Source organism: Carassius gibelio, chromosome A15 (genome assembly GCF_023724105.1).
Source record: "Carassius gibelio isolate Cgi1373 ecotype wild population from Czech Republic chromosome A15, carGib1.2-hapl.c, whole genome shotgun sequence".
NCBI classification, from domain to species: Eukaryota; Metazoa; Chordata; class Actinopteri; order Cypriniformes; family Cyprinidae; genus Carassius; species Carassius gibelio.
Genome location: NC_068385.1, coordinates 6563434 through 6586988, shown reverse-complemented (window position 1 = coordinate 6586988; position 23555 = coordinate 6563434). Strand labels below are relative to the sequence as shown.

The 23555-nt window shown below is 37.2% G+C and overlaps 1 protein-coding gene across 3 annotated transcripts in view; it reads right to left on the bottom strand.

Annotated features, from left to right (window-relative positions):
- LOC128029021 (protocadherin Fat 3-like) overlaps positions 1–23341 on the bottom strand; it is a 144305-nt gene extending 120964 nt beyond the window's left edge. For all 3 annotated transcript variants that reach the window (XM_052616463.1, XM_052616464.1, XM_052616465.1), the window contains exon 1: positions 23198–23341. The gene's annotated coding sequence lies outside the window, so the exon portion shown is untranslated. The remainder of the gene's footprint in view (positions 1–23197) is intronic.
- Between the last annotated feature and the right edge of the window lie 214 nt (positions 23342–23555).

Sequence of the window (23555 nt, the reverse complement as noted above, 5' to 3'; positions counted from 1 at the left end):
AAAACATGAGGAATCGCCTGGAAATTGGAACAAACAGCCAGAAGCACTTTTCACTGGCGCACATACAGCTAATCCATTCAGCACGGCCACTGCAAGAGTGAGTGTGTGTGTGTGTGTGTGTGTGTGTGTGTGACTGTGATAAGAGCTGCTGGTCACTTCTCACTCCCACTCACCTAAGAGCTTTTGCACATGTGTGAGTTTGTCCGGAACTGACAGAAAGAGAGAGATTTTACATGTACTTCTTTTACATGTTCTACTAAATGCTCTCTGTTTGTGTGTATATGTGCTCTTGTTTTTGTGACATATCAGGACACAACTCTGTATAATGACATGGGCATGACACAGGTATTACAAGGAGAGGGTGACTTATGAGAACATAACCCATGTCCCCATTTTTCTAAACGCTTATAAATCATACAGAATGAGTTTTTTTGAGAAAGTAAAAATGCACAAAGTTTCCTGTGAGGGTTAGGGTTAGGTGTAGGGTTGGTGAAGAGCCATAGAATATACAGTTTGTACAGTATAAAAACCATTACGCCTATGGGATGAACACACTTTTCACAAAAACAAATGTGTGTGTGTTTGTGTGTTTTATTCTGTGATCGATTCAGTTCCTCAGTCAGCTAAACACAGAATCCAAATGTTATCTATCCATCCACCCATACATCCATCATTGTTCTGTCTGTCTGTCGTTTCAGTAGCATTAGTGTCACAAAACCGGTCAAACATCTGCTGAATGTCCTTCAACCATGCATCTGACAGGTACGTTTTAGCAATGTCTCACATCGTAAACATTTTATCTTCCAAAAGCAAACCAAATCAGTGACACATATGCATTATCAGTGTCTTGACGACGAATCTGTCCAGGTGCAGCAACTACTACAGCTAGGCAGAAATCAGCTCGCAGGAAATCAATCACACTGACAAAATGCATAAACACGCACCCATTGGCATTTAAAACAGCTGGCGGCTATAAAAAAATTCACGACGTCTGGAAAAACAAAGACGACAACAAGCATTACACATAGTTGAAGTTGAAAATATAACGTCTTGTACACAACTGGGTGAATTTAAGTGTGTGTGTTTGTGTGAGAAACAGTGTATGTGTGTGTGATTTAGGTGGTGCCACTCGGCTGTCCGGACCCCCTGAGAAGTGACTGGGCCAGACGGGTACTTTATCCGGTTGTCATGACACCCAGCCAGTGACCTCTGGGTATTCACAGGGCCAGCATACCGCAAGCACTGCCAAGAGAGGGGCACCGCTGCCCTGCCAAACTCACAGAGAGAGTGCCTGACATCATTTCCCATTAAAGAGGCACATTCTCCCACTGCTGCTGGCAGCAGAGATGGAGAGAGAGAGGGATGAAGATGATTCAGGACGAGCGGGCGCTTGGCAGTTCGCCCTAAATGATGGACAGACATATTCTATCAGTGAATGAGGTTTAAGCACGTTTTCCCGATGCCCTGACTTGCATTATTACAGCCGACCCAACAAGCGTTTTGTTTTCTGGCCTCAGGACCAGGAAAGGACATGGGACAAACTGGGACTCTTTGTGTCGAATCACTGCCATTGTTCCACTGATAGACTCCCTTTCAATTCATGAGCGAGAAGTTGAATTGAAACGGCCACACAGCACAGGAAGTTGAATTATAATCTGAACAGGAAGAGAAGGTTACTGAGAATTCAAAAGAAATTAAAGACAAGTAATGCATTTCTGGGAAATCAAGCATTCTTCCATCCTGGTCCCCAAAAATGATTGACATTTCAAGCATCCATCCGTCCATTTTTGTATCATGTAGCCATCTATATCTAAATCTATCTTCATCTATCTATTTTTATTCATCCATTCACCTGTATCTAAATCTAGCAATTTCTATCCATCTAAATCTGTTTATATTGACAGCTGTTCATCTACGGCTATCTAAATCTGTCTATATCTATCTACAGTACATCCATCCATCATCTCTTCATATCCATCTATCCAATCATACATCCATCCTATACATCTATATCTACTCCCCTAAGTCTATTTTTATCTATCTACATCTATACATAAATTTATAAAATACATTTGTATAAATACATCTGTCTATCTATCCATCTACATTATATCCATCTATCTACATCCATCCATCACGAAGCCTTTAGTTTCCCTGTTGTTTTAAGGGCTCATTAAAGATCTTATGAGTTTCGTCAGTGAAAGTTTACTGTTGATTTATGAATGTTGATTTCATTTTCTGGTTGACATGTTGTGTTATTGTTCACCGACAGTCGGCATTCATTAATTTTCCCTTTATCTCTGCTGTATTCATTTGCCTTTTATGTCACAAAAAAGGGTTTTTGATAAACACAAAAATCCCTTTAACTTTAAGCACATTATTTAGAAAAGACATCAACATTATTATATAAGATTTTAATTATTTGGTTTGAGTTTTATCTCAGTAGTCTTTGGGAGCATTAAATATTTGTTGTCTATAACTAAATAATTAGGATATAAGCTACACTTTAATAGCATTAGCTTTTTGTCTTGAAGGCCACTACTGATCTTAGCTGAGACATTTGACAAAAGTAAAAAGTTATTTAACTTTAATTTAAGATTTAAAAAAAATATGAAAGCTACATTTCCTATAATGAAGTTGCTTCATGTCAAATGAGACCCAAAAATGGTGGTCCTTATTGATATTATTTAGGTCCTTATTGGACCAAATTGGAATTGGAATTGAATTGGTCCTTATTGGCTGTTTGTTGGTGGTTTGTTGGTCTTATCTTTACAAATAGCTTATCTACCAGCTTACAAATACCCAAAAACCTTGCAAAACCATGAAAGTAGACCAACTTGAACATTGAAAACCACTATGGTCACCAACTATCACCAGCAAAACACACCTCAAGCTGGTTCAAACAGCAGATACTGTAGTTTATATGAGATACTGAAGTCTACATTACCAAATAATCCAGTTTTCACCACTTCAAGACTCAACGGTCTCCAACAGACTGCTGGAGACTCTCCAGTGGAGAGTGTGGGCAGAGTATTATAAAGATCATTTATGTAACGGACCATCAGTCATGATGAAGTCAACGCGCTGACACTTGATAAGGTCAATACTCTAAACTCTGTTCCGCAATCACTTCTACTTTACCATATTTGGTTGAGAGCTCTTTAAAATGAATGCCCTGGATTGAGGGTCTGATCCCAACTCGAGTTAACAACATTTAAAGAAGAGATGCTAACTAGGCTGTGAATATGCTAATGAGGTCAGCGGAAACTGCATAAGACCTAATGAATGCAGAAAGAAATAGACAGCAAACATGTCTAACGTCAAAGTTTAAGGATGCTTATTTGTTGACTGAAAAACACCCACAAATTAAAAAAATTGTTCATTCAGGCCATGCAACAAAATTAACCAGACAGCATCCAGGAATGATCGATTTTATAAAACGCTCATAAATAAGGTAACATTTAATTCTAAGAGTCAAAATCGATGCATAGATGGTATGTAATCCATTGCACTATAAATGTACTAATCAACAAGGACAAGTCAACACTCAATTACACGATTATCTAAATATGCGTTTCCTGCATTTAGCCACACAAACTCAATTACAGCCTTTTGTCTGCCTCCAGAAACCTAATAGGCTACATGTCCCATGATGCCACTGAGATTCCACCGGAGACCATTAAAAGTGTTTCGCACACAGCAGAATAACTAAGAGGCAGAGAAAGAGAGAGTAAAACAACTTGAATAAATAGCGGGAGACTGAATAATCAACTGCCACCAGAAACCACTCAGTCAACCCAAATGATTCAATTACCCTTCCCTGCCCACCGCCAAACAGACAGAGAGAGAACGCTTTGGTATAGATCGAAAGATGAATGATGTTTTGAAGCAAGAATCAATGATTGACGTGCACACATTAAACAGGCCATCGCAGTTTGATTCAGCTCGCACTCGGGGTGTGTCTCAATCAACACCCTAATTTAGATTTAAGTGTGCGGAAGGCTAGGGAGTTAAATGAGATCAATTCTTTCACTGACTGAGCTTATGTTATATCATCAGAGGTGTTTAATGTAATGAGAAATCACACTCAAGTTCACATATGAGTAAAGCAATGTCAAAATGTATTCAAAACCAATTAAATCCACATTTAATTTGCATGCTGAAATAAACGGCTTAAAGCATCCTATGTTGGTTGGCTGGTCTTAGCTGGTAGGTCACCTGGTATCCCAGAATGAACAGCTGAAAAAGTGTTCAAAAACCTGCTGAACAAACTACAAACACTAGCTAAATCCAGCCTGTGTTCACACAAAAACGAGATGCAGCACACAGGAAGGTTTTTTTTTTTTTTTTTTTAAGTGCAGTGCAGAACGCCTCCTACGCTTGTGTAAATAAAAGACTGCAAAGCTTGCCCCGCTTCCGGGGTCTTCTGATTGGTCCACATCATCTTAAAAACGTGAGTTCAATGTTTTATTTTCTTATATATTTTGTTATAATAAATATTAACTCAATATGACATGCAAAAGGTTAAAAATATGACTTTTTCCCCCTTGGAACTATTACTAAGCAAGAGTACAAGTATTTAACATTGTTCAAGTTAAGTAGTCCCGATAAAAGGCAACAACCAAAGAACAGTTTGCACTCATGTATATCACAGATCCACCCTACAAAAGTCTAGTACACATTTAAACATCACACAGAATTTCAGAAAACCCTGGCCTGCTGAGATTATTCATGTTTTAGTGCTTGATGGACAACTTTAGAAATATTATATCTTATGGACGTAGTCAAAGTTGAATCCAGAAACAAACTATGTTCAGGCATTCAACCAAACAATGTGAGGGTCAAAAGTACCAACATTCAGCTCATAAAATATAAAAAAATATATAGTAAATAATAAAAGTATAGTTTAACTTACAAACAGATAAATTTTCATTCCATCTTTCAATTAAAAATGGATGCCATGAACTGTAAAAAACAACTTTGCATTATTAAAAAATTAATAATAATAATAATAATTACTGGAAACTTAGATTTAGCCAGCAATAAAGTTATAATACACACATATTGTGATAGGTTCTTACATTGAATTAATTCATGTTGCATAGTTTAACTTGAAAGATTTTCATGCTACATTGAGAATTAAAACTCTTTTTCAATAACCTTAAAGAAGGAAAGGTTGAGAATGTACAACAACGTACTAAAGCTGTTTGATAAAATGACACTGCATCCGTGCCATAATTCACAGACTCTGTGGGGAAACACTACAGCGTTGCTAATAAGTTTGACCTTTACGCGTTCAGCTTATCAGGAGACTGTAGGCAAAGAAACCTGAGCAAACGCTACATTAGCATTCTAGCACTGCATTGATGGAAGCAGTCGAACAGAGAAGTGTGTACATGACACAGTCTAATGGGGTTAAAGTTGCTGTAAGGACACATCAGTGCAAAAAAAATATAACACCAAGACAGATTTCCCCTTGTGGCAAACACTTATATATTTTAAAATGCAAAATGCATGTTGTTGTTGTTTGCAAAGATGCTTGAAATCTGTGCAATTGTACAATGATGGCCACTTAATGTGTTTTCACAGTCCGGGGGCAAGTGACTTTGAGGCCTTCTGGAGAAGGTTTTACCCTGGGAAGCTGTTAAATCAACTCCCTCCCACTAGAGATGGAGGAGGAGAACAACGGAGGGGAAGTCTTTAAGCCGTTTTTACGATTCTGCGAAGCGACGTCAAGGGCGCCACTGATCTACGGGGATCAGTTTAACGTAATTCACGTTGTCAGCAGCCTGTTGTAAAACTGGTCGTTTAATTGTACAGCCCTTTTGTTCCGTCGTATCGTGTGTAGCCATGCATGTGATTGCTTTATCAGAGATATTATGAAAAAAGATGTTATTAAATTTCCGCACCCAAGTGAACAGTCATGACGAGTTACCAGTTCAACCATAAATGTAGAGTACAGTTGAGTCTCTGTGTTAAAATACGACACTAATACTCGTACAATCTGGGGAAATCGGTAGAAATATTGGAGCCCTTCTACAGCTGAAAAAGAGATGTACTGGCCGTGTGCCATGCTAAAGGGTGTCACGTGTGTGTCCCAAGAGAAGAGCCAGAAAGAGACAATAGAAACCCGAGAACTGCTAGGAAAAATGACACTTGAAGAGACCACAGAACTGTAATTGGCCCCTTCTGGCACAAAGAAATGGTAGAAATTGAAATATCAGCCAGAAAATTACCAAAACAACAGGTTTAATGGGAATAATAAATAAAAGTAAATATAATATCAGCTTTGCCATATGTATTTGAAAGAAGTCTCTTATGCTCATCGTGGCTGAATATATTTTATCAAAAATAAAAACAGTAAAAGTGAAATATTATTGCAATTTAAAATAACTGCTTTCTATTTTATTATATTTAAAATTCCTGTGATGCGAAGCTTGATTTTTAGCAGTGTTTACTCCGGTCTTCAGCAAGGTTATTATTATAGTTCACTAAAACTGAAAAATAAAAAAATTTAAATATACAATATTTTCTGTTACTTGAAGTAAAATAACCGTCAACTGAAATAAAATAAAATATTAAAAACTGTATTTATCATTTTAATTTAGTTTAACTTGAAATGCTAAAATAGCCTAAATTAAATGGAATATGAAATAAAAAAAAATTAAAAAATTAAATAAAAAAAAAATAAAAAAAAAAAATTACTAAAATATTATATTAAATAAATTAAAATAGGAAAATATAAAAACTCATTAAAAAATTAAGAATAACAATAATAGTGTCTTAACGACAGGAAATAACACTGGCATTCAGTAGCACACGATTCTTCAGAAATCATTTTGATATACTGATTCGGTGCTCAGTAAACATTTGTCTTTGTTTGATGAATTTATGGTGACCTTGCTGAAGAATATATTTAATTTCTTCTTTTAATTACAGACAATAAAAACAATGCAGTATAATTCTAGCTTTATAGTGTTTTTGGATATGTGGGGATTGTGTAGCACAGCTAAGAGAGTAAGTTACTGCAGAATCTATAAGGAATGATAACCAGTGCAAGCGCAGCGGGATGCTGTCTGGTGAAAGTGCTCAGTTTGCCCGTGTGTTCACCCGTCCGTAGGTTTCTCCACCGTTCAGTCAGGATGGCTTTTCCCAATTCTGAATTCGTCCATTATCACCATGTTCACTAGAGGAGATGCACACCTCACTCTCTCGGCCTCCTTGTCGAAGCTACCATTTGCTCGTCATATCTTGTGGCATGACCCCCGTGTAGAGTTGGCGTGATGCAGGTGTTCGCCACAGCGATACACTGATGCCATCGTGACCGACGTCTCCCGCAGACCCGACCAAGAGCTGCTCATCTTGCACTCACCCCCACATGTCAGCAGACGAAAATACAACTCCCTGCCTCTGTCTGCCTCTCTCCTGGAGATCAGAGTGACTCACGGCGCATCAGCAGAGCGGCCTACGAGAGTTATTAAAAGGAATCTTCCTGCGCCGCTTCCCAACATAAACTCTCTCTCTCTCTCTCTGTGTGCTGCACAAACGTATATTTGTTCCTTCTTTTTTTAAGTTCCTAAATTCTCTCCATCTTTGGCAGGCTGCAATGTATTTTCCAGACTAAGCCATAAATATAGGGCATGCGCTGCAAGCAGTCTTTGAGGACCACATCAGCAAGTGATGGACGGGCTAATGTGTGTGTGTGTGTGTGTGTGTCGCTGTGCAACCCAACACTGCCAGACAACTACTATTTATGTACTCCAGCACCAGTTCCTGCTTATATATTTATACACTTAATGGCCTTTCAAGACTAATTTGAGTAAATTCAGTAATTTGCACTTTGTAACAAGAGAGGTGTTATTTGTTAAACTGAGAAAGCATTACAACGGCATTAGCTTTCATAACGCGGCGTGGCGAATTTCAGATCGCTAACTTACAGCGCTGTTATTATAAGAAATGCGCTGTCTCGTATTACTCTCTTCTGCCTCTAATTCACATCAATTGCACTTGGGGAAGAACTCAATTCACATAAAAATCACATTCGTTTCTGTTATTCGTTATTTCGTGGTTATGATGAAACTGATGAACCGAATAAAAACTGATACACTGGTTTGCCTCTTTGTGGACACATTTTACACATGACTGATTTAATACTTTCTGAAGTTCATTTTTTGCAGCTTATGTATGCGCTATAAATCATTTGGTCAAATAACCCAAGGCAATGTTAACATCAACACTAACTGGTCTTCTTTAAGTGAAATATGCTAGATAATGTAACTAAATCAGCTCATACATTTGGATCAAGTAAATCAAAAATGGCAGATGGATACACCAAGAGCAACGTTGAAACTACAAAGTAAACTGAATTGCTTAGTAAATTACACATCTGAAATGACTGTGATACTCAGGGCCTGGTTATACTGTACATGTTTGAGTTTTTAATGTTTGTTTGTCATTGAGTGATGCTCAAATGCTCAACTGATGCTCAAATTAATAACACATGCAGAATTAACATCGAAGCAATCTTAAACTGCATTAAAGCTAGTACGTGGTGCTAGTATTTAAAAAAAAGAAAGTAATCATGTAATAAGTGGTCATGGATATTATCTTGTGATTTAAACATGTTACAAATTAAAAGCATTTCAGTTGATTTTTTGATGGGTGCAAATTCAAAAATGCAACAAACAATGGTTCATGTATTAAGCAATCATGTGATAATGGCTATTTTTAACAATCCTGTGATTTAAATATTTAACCAATCAAAAGTATTTCATCTCATTTGATGGTTTTCTTTTTTTAAACTTGGACGCAAACCAACATATTAAACCAAAAAAAAAAAAAAAAAATTCCTATATTAAATAACCATGTAGTTATGGTTATTTGTTTGACAATCCCTTGATTTCAATATTTTGCAAACCAAAAGTACTTCATCGCATTAAATGATTTTCTCTAATGGACACTTTGATGGACGTAAACCAAAAGATTAAAAAGCCTGGGAATGTAATTAATATCATGCTAATATTTCTCCAATGGTAGAGTATATACTATGGTAGCACCCAGTACTAGTGTGAAGTTTGGGAAGATTTATAGTCCATGGGGATGGTGTTGCCTGCAGGTTTATACTGTATTTGCAGTGTGTACTACAGCTCCTGTTGTAATCACCTCTGGCTGTAATCCATTAAAGCACAGCCGATTATCAAGGGAAAGGGTTTGGAGCTCCAACCTAAAACCTGCCCATCTGAGTGGCCATCATGCTCTCTTTGTATATCGGCCATGTTTCAAAACACTGGCTTCAGGCAACAAGTGCTGCTACTCTCTCCCTTTTCATCAGCCCCCCAGGCGGACCATTAGACCATCTGCTTCCCATCTCTCGAACACGGCTGTGGCTCCATCACAGCGTCCCGTCATCCGCAGGGCTCCGCGAATCCTCGTGCGATCGTTTGCAGCCCGTCATGCCCCAGTGTGAGGTGATGCTTGAAGTCGACAGGCGGGGAACAAATCAAAGCTGTTCTTGATAAAATTATCACCCTCTAAATTCATCCCAAAGCCAAATATTTAGCTTGAAACACAAATAGTCCCACACTCGTTCACCCCATAGAGGACTGAATACAGAATAACCAAAATGTGATTTGTTAAATTAATGCAAGGTTCAACAATTACAGATGGTCTGACGGCCTGTAGCCAGTGTGAGAGTGTTTTGGGCCAGTTAATAACAGTTTTACTTACCATATGATATTTCAAATAATAATTATAATTAATAATAATAATAATTTTGTAGAATATAAGCAAAAAAATAAATAAAAATGACTAAAAAAACGTTTATAAATTCTAATCAAAACCTTGCAATCCTGCAAATGAAATATTTAAAAATACAAAGTACTTCAAATATTCTAGTGATTTTATCTTTGAAAACTTGATGACATTGAACACACGCCAAAAGATAAACAAATAGGTACAATTCAAAAATAAATAATAATAATAATATTGGGAAAAATATAAACAAATAATACAAATAGCTAAAAATGTATAATATTTATATTAATCCTAAACAAAACGTTTGTGATTTATATATTTCATAAATCAAAAGTATTTGAAAAGATTATTTATAAATAAATGGAAAGTCTAACATCAGTATAAATCAAATTCAAACTGATGAAACTAATATAATAAAACATTTAAATGTAACCAGTGCGAACATTAATCTGACATTGAAACTTCAATGCAACAAGTAGGGGAATTCAATTTTTGTGTTTTTCCCCAAAACAAAATCTCCAGCATCTGCTCCATTTAACAGATCCGCACCTCATTTTGAACAGCACTGTTCACCCTACCAGGTACACAAGAGAACAGCATATTATTGGTGTGGTTTCTGTTCACATCGAATCAACACTACAGGACCTAGGGCCTATTACAGATAAGTTAAGCATCTCTCTTTTCGATCAAGTCTGTGCTTCTGCGAATTGATGTTCTGATGTCCTAATCGTTTTCAGATGGTCTGTGACAGTTGTTCAAATCCGTGTCTAAAAGACTCGCCGTTAAACTGAAGGACAAAAAGATTGACATCAGGTCGGTTGAAGTAAATCAGACCTGAGACTGCAGTGAAAAAAATCCAATGTACACGCTCTCAAAAGACCTCATCATCAGGTACTCAGGCCTAGGATTTCATTTCTTCTTTTCTATTCTCCTGGTTTCTTTTGGTCCCTTGTCCACAAACACTCAAATACATCCTGTTCTGGTAATCAGACTCTTTTGAATGGGGCTGAACTCTTGTGGCCTTTCTATAGGGCTTTACACACATGTAGACATAATCACACACAGCCACAGTTAAAGGGATCGTTCACTTAAAAACACTGTTCAAAAACTTGCTTAGGGTTTTTTCCTAGAGCAACGAGGAACATACCAAAATTTCAGTTGATAGTGATAAAATGTCAAACTGCATTCACACCAAAATATTCATGCATGTATATTGTGAAAGATTTTTCCTGTTCCTTTAGACAAAACTATTAGGATAGTGGAAAATATAGTACATATGAACTTCTATTATAATATGCAATAGAACACATTTTTATTGGAAATATGTCTTGTATTTGGAAATATGGAAATATGTGAAATTGGAAGAATGTGCTTTAATGTTTGTGTCCATTAAGTTAATTCTTAATTATTGGATGACATCACGGCATGGACAATAAATTAGTCTGTCTGTCTGTAGTCATATAATGCCAAAAGGTTGATTTAATTTATTGACCATGCATTAATGTCAACTGAATTTAATAGACACAAAAGTTAATAAAAAATGGGCACAAATTAGCACAAAAGACAGCTTCATATTGTAAAAACACACACACACGCCTATATATAGACACATTTATATACACAATATTGCTTGCTTTTGCCGTCATCTAGTAATAATTTAGTGGAAGGCTACAGATTCATATTTTCAATCTTATTACAGTTCCTACAGTATAACCGAACACAATGCATCCTCTCAGAACAATGAATCTTGAGTTCCTGTCACAATAATGACTCAGGTGTGCTCTGAACAATCTCTTTCTCTTCCAGTCGCTGCTGGAGCGAGTGTTCGGTGGGAGTTTGTAGTTGGTATGCATGTGTGTTTAGTCCCCCTGTAGTGCTGTGGGAATATACGGTCAGGGTAATTACTGCTATCAGAGCTGGTGCTACAGTCCTCACTGCTCGGACCCTCGGGGACTGATTATGGCCCCGCTCTGAGCTCCACTACCGCTGGCTGAACGACCCTTTGCTGTCCTTCAATAAGCGATTCATCAAAGAGAGACAGGCCCACACGGAAAGACAGACCTGCGATCTGCTAGAGATCAGAGGAGAGTGACGCGTGTGAAACAGACTGAAATATACTCACTTGAGACTGGCACTATAATGTCACTTATAGCACTTTCCTTAAAATACAGTTTTTTGACTTAATTAAACGCGGAAAGTGGTGCATCTGGTTTCCCTAAAATTTCAAAAATATAACAGAAACTCTTCTTGACCCTCACATAAGATGATATTAAAAATAATAAGCATTCAATGTAATCAAAAACACAGAACATTTATTTTCAACATTTATTCCAGTCCCATGCAAAGCATGCTGGGAACAGAAAATCTACTGTACAGTTTCAATTAAAATTATTCAAACAGTTCCAGAACAAATGGACTTACATCATTTACATAAATAATTGGATTAGAGACAAAAATTAAGTAAAAAAATTCTTCATTAGCTCTTTGCAGTTGAGTAAATTATATAAAAAAATCATTTTCGAGTGCACTTTTGTCCCACAAAGTGAGCTACATCTTACAAAATTTGAGAATTCGCTCAGCAAGTGATAGATGCTAAAATAAATACGTAAAATAATTGCAAATGCAATTTTTTCAGCTACAGTTTCAGTGTGGGATTTGTTTAGTCCACTGCATTTTCAGTTGCAATAAAAAAATAGAATCAGATAGCTACGTAAACGTGTGTCTGTCTGTGTGCTTCTATTAGTGTGTCATTGTGTGTGTGTCATTGTGTGTGTGTGTGTGTATCAGTGTGCCTGGGCTTCCCTCACCTTCAAAACTAATCACTGTCTAACATATCTGCTGCAATGAAACAACTTCCAGTCTGTCTTCAAGCCCCATTTCCATCACTAAATCTCTCTTTTCCAAACATTATCTCTGATTTGTGATTTGTGTATCTCTGGCAGTAATATTCAGCTCCAAGCCCAATTACAGCTTGTATAAACTCACTAAACCAGATCCCACACAAGTTTACTCGAACATACAGCTTCTGAAGCTAATTCAATGTCTACAGGCAATCCCAAACCCAACCTCTAAAAGAAAACAGTTTGTATTTATGAACCACTTTGCCTTTGAGGACGTCCCTTAAGGGAGCTTTCTGTCAGGTTTAGCAAACTTCTGTGGACACAGTTTTGTCCCTAAGGTACACCTACTGTAACTAAACCCACATAAACAGAGTCGCTCTGATCTCAGACTCGCAAACACCTCCACAAATGCATTGAACGCACACCCTCCATACGTGAAGAACACACAAGTGTTCACAAAGACAAACACACAGAAAAAGCTCTAAGGAGCTGAGCAGTCTGAACACGCTTCAATTCCATTACGAGCAGAACAGCCATGGTTTACCAATCCCCTCTGCTACAACAAACACACAAACTAAACGTACAACACAACAGAGTATGAACATACACACATGCACAAAACAACATAAACATCAACAAAAGAGCAACGTAAACCACTATGTGCAAACACAGGGAATATGCAATGAATGTATGCATATGGATACACAAATAATTATATACAATAAACAAGCATCACCCACAATCTCACAAAAGTTATGGATGGGCGCTCCCTACCCCAAGGCTCAATGTGTAGTTGAGTTCCCAAATTGAACTAACCTTTGCCCCCCAAAAAGAAGGAAAAATAAACCGGCCAAACTGCCAACCTCTTTCAAGAGCTATCTACCAAAAGTAAAAAGCCTTCCACTTGCAATATTGATTCTGAAATGAAATCAAGAAAATACAATAATCATTTCTAAACAGAGTGTTTTAACATTCTGACTCTAAATTGGAGGCAAGTGGTACATCATAATGACAAAACTCAATCACTTCCGTTATAATCAGTTTTTATACTTTCATGCATTTGACAGGCATTTTTATCCAGAGTAACAGCATTGATTTCAAAGTTAACATCTTATCGGTTCATGCATTCACTGGGAATGCAAAAGCCAACAGGATTATTTTAAAGATAATAGTTGAATAACTTTATTATACATAAACTTAATTTCTCAAGAAATTTGCTGGCTCCCATACAATATGGACCACATATTTTAATCTCAAAACTAACCTCTAAAGTGGAACATCACAATAACAAAACCCGGTATCTCCCATTATAATAGATAGACAAAGATATGTAGAAAGCATGCAGATCAAACTCATACTGTACTTCTGAGATTTTTCATTTTCATTCAAGGTATACATCTTATCAGTTCATTTCCTAGGAATCGAACCTATGACCATGTCTACGATTATGAACCTATGATGCAAATAATCTGATTCTGAAACATCAAAACTATTTGCTCACACTTTAAATCTAAAGTAAAACCGCCACACAATTACACTAGTGAAACACTGATTCATTTTACACTGAATTTTTAATTGAGAAACAACTCATAAGATGTCTATGGCATAATAAAAGTACTTGTAAATGGCATAACAGACATGCATGTAAAAGTAACTCACCTAATGAAATGATGACATGCTTCAGCAGTTCCCGAATGCCTACTGGATTATTTTGAAAATAATAGTTGAATAACTTCCATACGAATATTAAAAACAAATTTATCATACGTAATGAACTTGCAAAATATGTGCTGCCTCCATACAATATGGGCCACAAATCTTCCCCCCCCCCAAAATCTCACCATTATATCCTCTATTGTCTAGTGCTACCACATTTTATAGATTAATCCGTCATATACATAACTATGGTGATCATTCATTAATAAGGGAAAAAGCAATAAAACTACTACCCGATTAATTTTAAATGTCACACTCACATACAAACGAAAACTAACCAACAGAGCACCAATAAACTACTATCACAAATTGCATAAACGCACAGGCAGATGTTGCAGCCAATCAATGCACTTTTGATTTGTGCTCATCTACATGTGGACGACAGTGACGGAAGTGGTAACTTTAGTGAGTTTATGGGTAAATTACCTCTGCAAACGTCATCCTGACAAACCGAGCTCTAACAAGCTATCGACCCGCCACTGCTGTGTCCTAAACGAGTTGCTCCCCTGTTTCCTGTAAAATCCAGCCACTGAAAAACAGAATTTATCTCAACTGATGTAATGAATCAGAGCCTTAGAGAAACACATCAGGGACAAACACTGGAGGAGGATGGGAGATATCAACGAGTGCAGAGACCAATGTGTGTGAGCGGACGTGGGTGAGTGGTCCATTTTAAGATTCTAATCACTTTGAAAATGAGCTTTTCTGAACAGTAAGCAAGTTTAACGCACTTTGTAGCATACATTTCCAGTCCGTGAACGGACTCGTAATTGCTACTTTACATAACTCTTTATGTAAAGTGACATTAAAAACAGAAGCACTTTATGGATTTCTGATCACATGACTTCCTGATGGAAAATATGGTTTTATTCACACTTGCAAATCCAATTTGTTTTGCAACTTTGAGGAAACTAGATCCACCCTGTAGGGAAAAGTTGAGTAAATTCAGACAGTTGTTAAACTACTATTGCACATTGTGTATAAATAGTAAAAAAAAATTTTGCAGTCAGATGCAGTCAAGTTTGGTAACATGCCATTAGTTCAAAATACAAAGGGAAAATTCACTATTTTATATCACTATTTTTTACAACAGGATCTGTATTTTTATGGGTTTAGATTAGGGATGTTCATTTTAACCGGTTAACTGTTAACTAACCGTTAAGAATTTGGACCAATTAATACCATCAGTTAAACGGTTGTAAAAAGTCATTTATTTATTTTCAGTAATTTATCAAAATATTTTAAAAGATTTGCTGCATGGTAAAAAATACACTACGCGTTTAACCTAATTAGATTTTTTAGAAAGAGAGAAAAAACATAAATCCCATATAAGTTGCATTTTATTATTTCATTCAGAAATAGGCCTTATGCCAACTCTAAATGTTTTTGAAAATTATAATAAAGACTGTAAACATAGCCAGGCTATTTTAGTTGCCCTTACTTCACAACAAATCCTTTCATTTAACAGTATTTAGAAAAGAACAAGAATGAAAAATATAAAAGAGAAGCCAAAACTAATTCATTTAGGTTAAAACGAAACTGAAACCAGCGTTGGGTCTCTCATTTGACACAAAATCAAATGTTTCCATATTCGCCATATATTTGAATGCAAAATGATTGTTTATTATGTAGTCTAGCTATTCCAATATCCATGTAAAACAAAATGTTTTGCATAACATCACCGTGGTACGGTAATAACAGCATTGATTTTATTATATATTTAAACTGAGCATTGTGTGTTTTTTATCATATGTTTGACTGACTGTATTTTATTACGATAATAAACAGATTACATTGTCAAGGTAGCAAAGCTTAACTGAGTGCGTGTATGCGGTGTCAGTGCAATCACTTGAAATGTTTCCTTCTAACAGTGGAAGCATCTACTCTTTTTAGTCATAAAGGTTATCGGAATTGTAAAAGGTTTGCCTTTATTTTTGTACATTCACAAATCCTCCTTATACTCCTAAAGCAAAATAAGATGCTGCTTTCTGCCTTCTGGTTTCCTTCTGCGCAGCACAAAAATGAACCAAAACTCAGCACACTAGGCTACTTGTTGCACAGTTTTTCGTTAATTTTCTTAATTTATTATTTAAGTAAAAATTAATTTCTTGTATAGGCCTACTTATTTTTATATATATATATATATATATATATATATATATATATATATATATATATATAGCCTAGCTTTATTATGTGAGAATGCTCACGTTCTGTTGTTTGCTGCTTTTGCGCATGTAAAATTTATTCCCGGGAAACAAATGTTAGTATTTTTAATGGGTTGCATACACTTACCTTTCTAATTTAATTCAGTTCTAAAATGTAAAACAATTTTGTTGATTAACGATTAATAATCGGTTTATGAGTGTTGATTGTCAGTTAGGAAAAATAACCAAATTGAACATCCCTAGTTTAGATCAAATATTATTCTTATAAGAGACGACAAAAACAACTTTGCAATTCAAAGCCACGCCATTACTGAAAAAAAGAAAAATTAACAATTTCAAAAGTAAAAAATCATGTTACTTCAAAGATGATAACGCACCTGACTTTAAATTTCTCAGATGTTTAAAAGATTAAGGCAATTACCAAAGTTTAATGAAATGTTTCATTTTCCAATACAAGATGATACATTTTTATATGATTTGCTACATCAAATGTCCCCTTAGCAGATTTTAAGCCACATTTATATAAGATACAAAAAAAAAAAAACTTTTAATGACTTTCATTTTCACATTTTTTTTTTTTTTTAAGGTTTAAGTTTCCACAGAACACATGGTTATCGCTCTCAGTGGCTTAAGTATTTAACATCACGTGTTGACAGATGAACGCCAAACTTGCACGGGATCAAGTTTCATATGTTACACTGTAATCGTACACCTAGCCATTGACCTTTGACATCACTCTAAAACCTTTCCACTCCTTCAACAACAATGAAGGTCATTGCTTTCACTTGTCAACATGAAACAAAGTTCACAAACCCATTTCACTTTCACAACATCTTCCTAGTGAAACAATCACATGTCATTTAATGGAACGGGTTTGAATATAAGAGGCCTTGATGACTTCAGCTGAACAAGAAAGTTGTTTGATGTGGTGTTGTATTCCATTTTGAAAGAAAACAACTAGGGTAAATTTTTCACTTAATGTTGACTTTAACCATGTTCCACAAGCTAAAGCTAAATCAATCATCAAAAATCATTCATTATTTATTTTTAACAATCAACAAATTACTCTTACACCAAGATAATCACCAGTCCGCTGATGGACAGAATGAGTTTCTTCAAAAGACAAGCCAACAAGTTTTCTATCCGAATTGCTTCTTTTAGAAGAACCCTGTGATTAGGTTAGCTGCTATTAAAGTGAGCCATTTTTGGCTTAATGATCAAGTATCTTTTGATTGACAGGAAAAGAAGAGATTTTCTCAGACTGTTAACACCGAGGATGTTTTAGAGTGTGTGTGTGTGTGTGTGTGTGTGTGTATGTGTGTGTGTGTGGTTGGCATTGATGGTGGCATCCTGGATCAATACACATCAAGCTCACCGGCAAGACAGACAAGGGCATCACTGAATCGACAAGCATGTGCTCAGAGCACATCATTCACCAGCCTCCGCACACACACACACAGATCTATACACAAAACACTCATTTCATGTGGATTAGTCATGCAACAATGTAATAATTAACTTATGTTGGTATATAGTTATGTCGACTATTCTTAAATTTGAATAGGAAACTATATTTATTCCAAAATGGCTTAATTTCACAAATAATTACCAAGAAACTACAATTGAATTATAAATGAAATTTTACCTTGTAACAGCATATACTCCAAAAATCTTGGAAATGCAATTGTATTGTGTTTAACTCATGGTGTGTGTCGTTCAGACATGTATTCTTAGCCTTAAAATCACATGCTCAGATTTCAACCATCAGTCGACCATATACTGGACCAAACCCTGCATTTCGTTCGCTTTCTCATTCTCTCTCCTGGTCTACCGAGCTGGATCAAACCCAATGTACTCATTTTGACTCACTCTAAAAGACTCTCACTCTCTTTCCCAAGAAAGCAAACACACACACACACACACACACACACACACACACATTGAGAAGCCGCTTAACGCAGTCAATGCCACAATAACACCAGCACTTATTAAAGAGACACTCCCTTGAGCGGTTGTTCTGACTTGAAGCTTTATTACCTGACTAATTACAACACTGTTAATTAGTTGTTATGATCATTGAGAAACGCAAATAAAAGACAGACAGGGAAGAAAACACCTGTAACTTTTGTCCAAACAAGGTGCTTGTTTAAGTATTTTAAGAGACTCAGAAACACAGGGTGTGTCCAAAAATGAGTGAAATATAGATCTAGATAGTATTAAATATAGCTATATTAACAACTTTTTTATATATGATTTCGGGATATGGTGCCATGGTAATACCATGTTTTTGGTTACTAGTACAAAAATACTAGTAATGCACCAAAATTTTGCAACCGAAAAAGGCCAAAACATCAATTTTCAAATTTTCAGTTTCGGCCGAAATGGTTTGAGAGGTTCAAAATCCTTGAGAGAAACAATGACATTTTGACTGCATCAGTATTTATTCATGCACACATTGCTGAGAAGCTACAAAAAGCATCAGCAGTTTGGATGTACCTGTACTTCACCGTGGACAAAGATTCTGCTATTGCTAGATTAGCAATACATAAAGATTCGGCTCTTTGCTAAATAATTTTTATACGACTGGTTTAATTTATCAACCGAGAACACAAAACCATGAACAGCATATGTTAATTTACCCAATTACCCAAACTGAATTACTGAAACATTATATTCGGTTATGCTTTTCTTGTAAATGCAAACTTCTGGCACCTCATTCACGAAGAACATCATTTTGGGAAGTCGTGGCCTAATGGTTAGAGGGTTGGACTCCCAATCGAAGGGTTGTGAGTTCTAGTCTCGGGCCGGACGGAATTGTGGGTGGGGGGAATGCATGAACAGCTCTCTCTCCACCTTCAATACCATGACTTAGGTGCCCTTGAGCAAGGCATTGAACCCCCAACTGCTCCCCGGGCGCCGCAGCATAAATGGCTGCCCACTGCTCCAGGTGTGTGCTCACAGTGTGTGTGTGTGTGTTCACTGCTCTGTGTGTGTGCATTTCGGATGGGTTAAATGCAGAGCACAAATTCTGAGTATGGGTCACCATACTTGGCTGAATGTCACTTCACTTATTATCACTTATTCAACTAATTTAATTTATCACCCGAGAACACAAACCCAGAACAGCATAAAGAGTTCAATTGGCCAAAGTTAATTACAGATTTCTTTTGGTTTTAATTAAAATTATTGGTTTTGATTAAAGAATTTAAATGTAACTTTACTACGACTGGTTTAATTTATCATGTAAGAATGGGACACCCTGAACAGCATTAAAGGTTCAAAGACCCATTTACTTAATTTTAATTAAGAGTTTAGTTAAAAAAATATTTTTGCACCTCATTCCTGAAGAACTTTATTCCAACAAACAAAAACAGCATCAAGAACAGTATAAAGAGTATAAACAATATAATGACCCAAATTTAAGTACAAAAACTTTATTTTTGGCTTTGGTTTTCAGCTAAGCAGAAACATTCAGTTTTATTAAAAAATAACTTGGTGCCTCATTCCTAAAAAAAATGCAATAAATGGTTTAATTTCAAAAACATTTGTTTTGGGTTTTCAGCTAAATGAAACTTGCCTTTTCTTCCCATGTTTTTGTTGAGATGTATTATGTTAATAATACCACAGTGTTATTTAAAGTACCATTTATATATGAAAAAAAAAACAATAATTTTGTACCATAATATACAAAACTATCTGCCACGATCTCTTTAGCAAGGGGTGAAATGCATCTATAATGCCCAGAAATGTTGTCTGAAAGCAGCGCAGTAGTTTTTGAGAAACAGCAAGAGAGACTCTGGTGGTCTTAGACATTTGTTTATACAGTAAGTGTGGCCCCTGTCCTTCTGACGGGGCCCAACCGCACACAGAAAGAAACATTCAGAAAGAGCCCACTCTAATTACTCCATCTTTCAGTCCTCTATGATAAATGACAAACTAGAAGAGCAAGACAAAACAAATTGAGACTGAAAAACAAGGAAAACTTTGGAGAGAGGGGCTGTGGGGTGCAGGACGGGATCTGAGGGGGTCTCTACAGTTGAGACAGCACTGAAGAGCATTCCAGCGCAAGCGGAGAACAAAAGCACACACACACACACAGCGCACACAAACAATGGCGTGGACGCTGGGAGACGCAACAACAGCACATCAGGACTCCCCTACCCCCTCACACACACACGGAACGGGCCGATGATTTTACTGTGAAGCGTCCACTGAGTCCTGGCATTTGGCAAAGACAGATGCTGAGAATGGGTTCACACACACACACACACACAGGGCTGCGCTGGGAACAGATTGGGGGAAGGGTCGCCCCACACACGGGGACACATCCCTCCGTTTCTGAGAGAGAGTGTCGACATTGATCAGCGACTTGGAGGTCATTCTACCAAAATACACACACACACACACACACAAACACTCAGACTGATGCTCGCATGAAGGACAAACGGCACTGAACAGGTGGACCAATAAAAAAAAGAAAAAAAAAGTTTTCCAGAAAACATATCATGTATCCGAACAGACAGCTGTTTGGAACGCTGACAAAAGTGTGTGTGTCGCTTCACACAGACTAACTAGCTCCTCTTTCTCTCAGTTCCTAGATGCACTTTGAGCCTAATCTTAATATGTGTTTCCACTGTGGTTTGATGTGTTATAGTTTGTGCATTAGCAGAGCATAAACGCATCACTTGGCTGCACTATCCAATAGTGATTCAATTGTGAAAGGGAAACAAATGCATTGACATACATTAATAAATATAGGGCTGAGTCATATTATCTAGTGCTAGATTGATATATCAGCCATTCTGAGATTAGCATTGGTGAAAATAATAATCATTCATTTACTCACGCCATTCCAAACTGTATTTCTCCTGTGGAAAATAGAATGGTGACCAAACTCCAGGAAAGCTCAATGATAAAAGCATTAAATAGCCTGTGCACTATAATGTCTTCCAAAGACACGTTAACAACGTATATCTGAGGAATAGACTGAAAGTTCTGGAAGTAAATTTTCAGAGGAAAAAAAAAATCACTTGACAGCGATGGTCACCATTCACTTTTATTGCATAGAGAAGAGAAGCACAGACTTTCTGTTTAATATCTCCTTTTGTGTTCTGGTTTGTAATAACATGAAGATGAGAAATTGATGACAAAACCATAGATTTTTGGGTGAACAATTCCTCTATTTTATGCAAAATATTTGAGTAAATTTTGTTATATAAATGTTTACATTTAAATTACAGCATGGTTGAGGATCTCAATTACTATTATTAAATTGTATTATGTAAAAATCTACATTATACTGACCACTAAGCTCTCTATTCTAGATATCAGTATTGGCCATTAAAAAACTGGTATTTGCCATATAAAAATATATCACTAAAAACGAATTTCTCAAAATGTTTAAATGGTTAGTTTACCCAAGAAAGAAAGTTCTTTCATCATGCACTTGCAAACCTGTTTGACTTTCTGTGGAACACAAAAGAAAGTATTTTGAAGAATGCTGGGAACCAAACAACATTGGACCCCATTGACTTCCATTGTATGGATGCTTAGACATTTGTCATTGTGTTCTACATAATAAAGAAAGTCACGCGGTTTTAGAACAACGTTAAGGAGAGTAAACGAGAGAATTTTCATTTTTGGGTGGAGCAGACCTTTCATTTCAAAAGTGGGTCACAAAATCTCTTCACAAACCAAATTACCAATTAAAGAGCTTCTGATAAATATACACTGCCTGGCCCAACCTGGCTTTGTCCCCAAACTCAACCCATATCAAAACTAATCTAATGCTGGGAATAATAGAGTCATCTATAAAAGTGAGAGTTAGTGGAAAAACAAACCAGAGGTAGCTCACAATTTCCTTTACATTTATAATAAAATATTGTTCCTTTTTTAGTAATAGCGGTTAATGAACAGCTCGACATACAGTTTACTTTATATGCATGCACGCAAACATGTTTATGAATGCAAGCATGCATATATCGGAGTCTAGTTGACCCTAGTTCTCTCTGCATTCGCCTAATGCAGGGCAGTGTCGCATTTCAGAGAGAGAGAGAGAGAGAGTGTCTCGCATTGATGTGCGGAGCACGCCAACATCATCCGAGCGCAGAGCGGTGTGAAGCCAATCTTATGAGGATGGAGAGAAAAAAGTGAAATCAGCACATTAATACGTGAAGCGCGCGCACACAGACTACACGCGCTCTCAAGGAGGCTCTGAAGTGTGCAGTTTGTGTGCATGTGCTCCGCGGGTTTTAATTAAAAGATGCACTGTGCCCCTTGAGAATTCATACACACACATGCACCGGGTGCTGCATGTGTGTGGATGGTCGGGATCCTCTGATCTTCCCACCTTGTCACTGCATCATGCATGCATTAACATCCACCACACCTCCAGCAACTTTCTCTGCCCTCTGCATGTCCACGAGTCCTCTATGTGCAGTCATTCCCACATGAAAACCTAAATAAGGATGCCTCTCCTGAATGCACTCAAAACATCAATGCACAACCACAATTTATCCCTAAAAGATCTACTGGAAAAGGTCTCAACCCCCAAACGCGAAACACAGCCAACGCAACGCATGCCTTTACTGCGGAATAAACCTGCTTAAATACTTGCCCCCCTTCATTCAATCTGCCCCCGTGCGCTGCCCAGCCAACTTTCACTCCCAAGCGCAGTTAGTTGATCAATAATCACATTGCATATGACTTTATTTCGCATACCTATCCTCGTGAGTAATAAATCCGTTCGGTGAGTGACAGGCGTCCGCGCGCTACTTTGCCGTATCCATGAGAAGTTCCGTATCCGACAGCGCACCGTAGAGCGACCGTCTCGCCGAAGCTCCTGCAACAGCAATGTGCTCCGGAGCTCACACACATACACACACACACTCGCTCGGCGTGGGACCAGGGAAGCGCGCGCACGGAAGGGGGGGGGGGGGGGGTATAGTGACTCCCGCGGGTGCGAGCATAGCGCAGCCTACCGGACGAGCGCGCACACACACATCCACACAACACATAGTGTCACACACGGTTTGGCATTATTTATTGTGTAAGCGAAATCATTAATGTGCATATTATA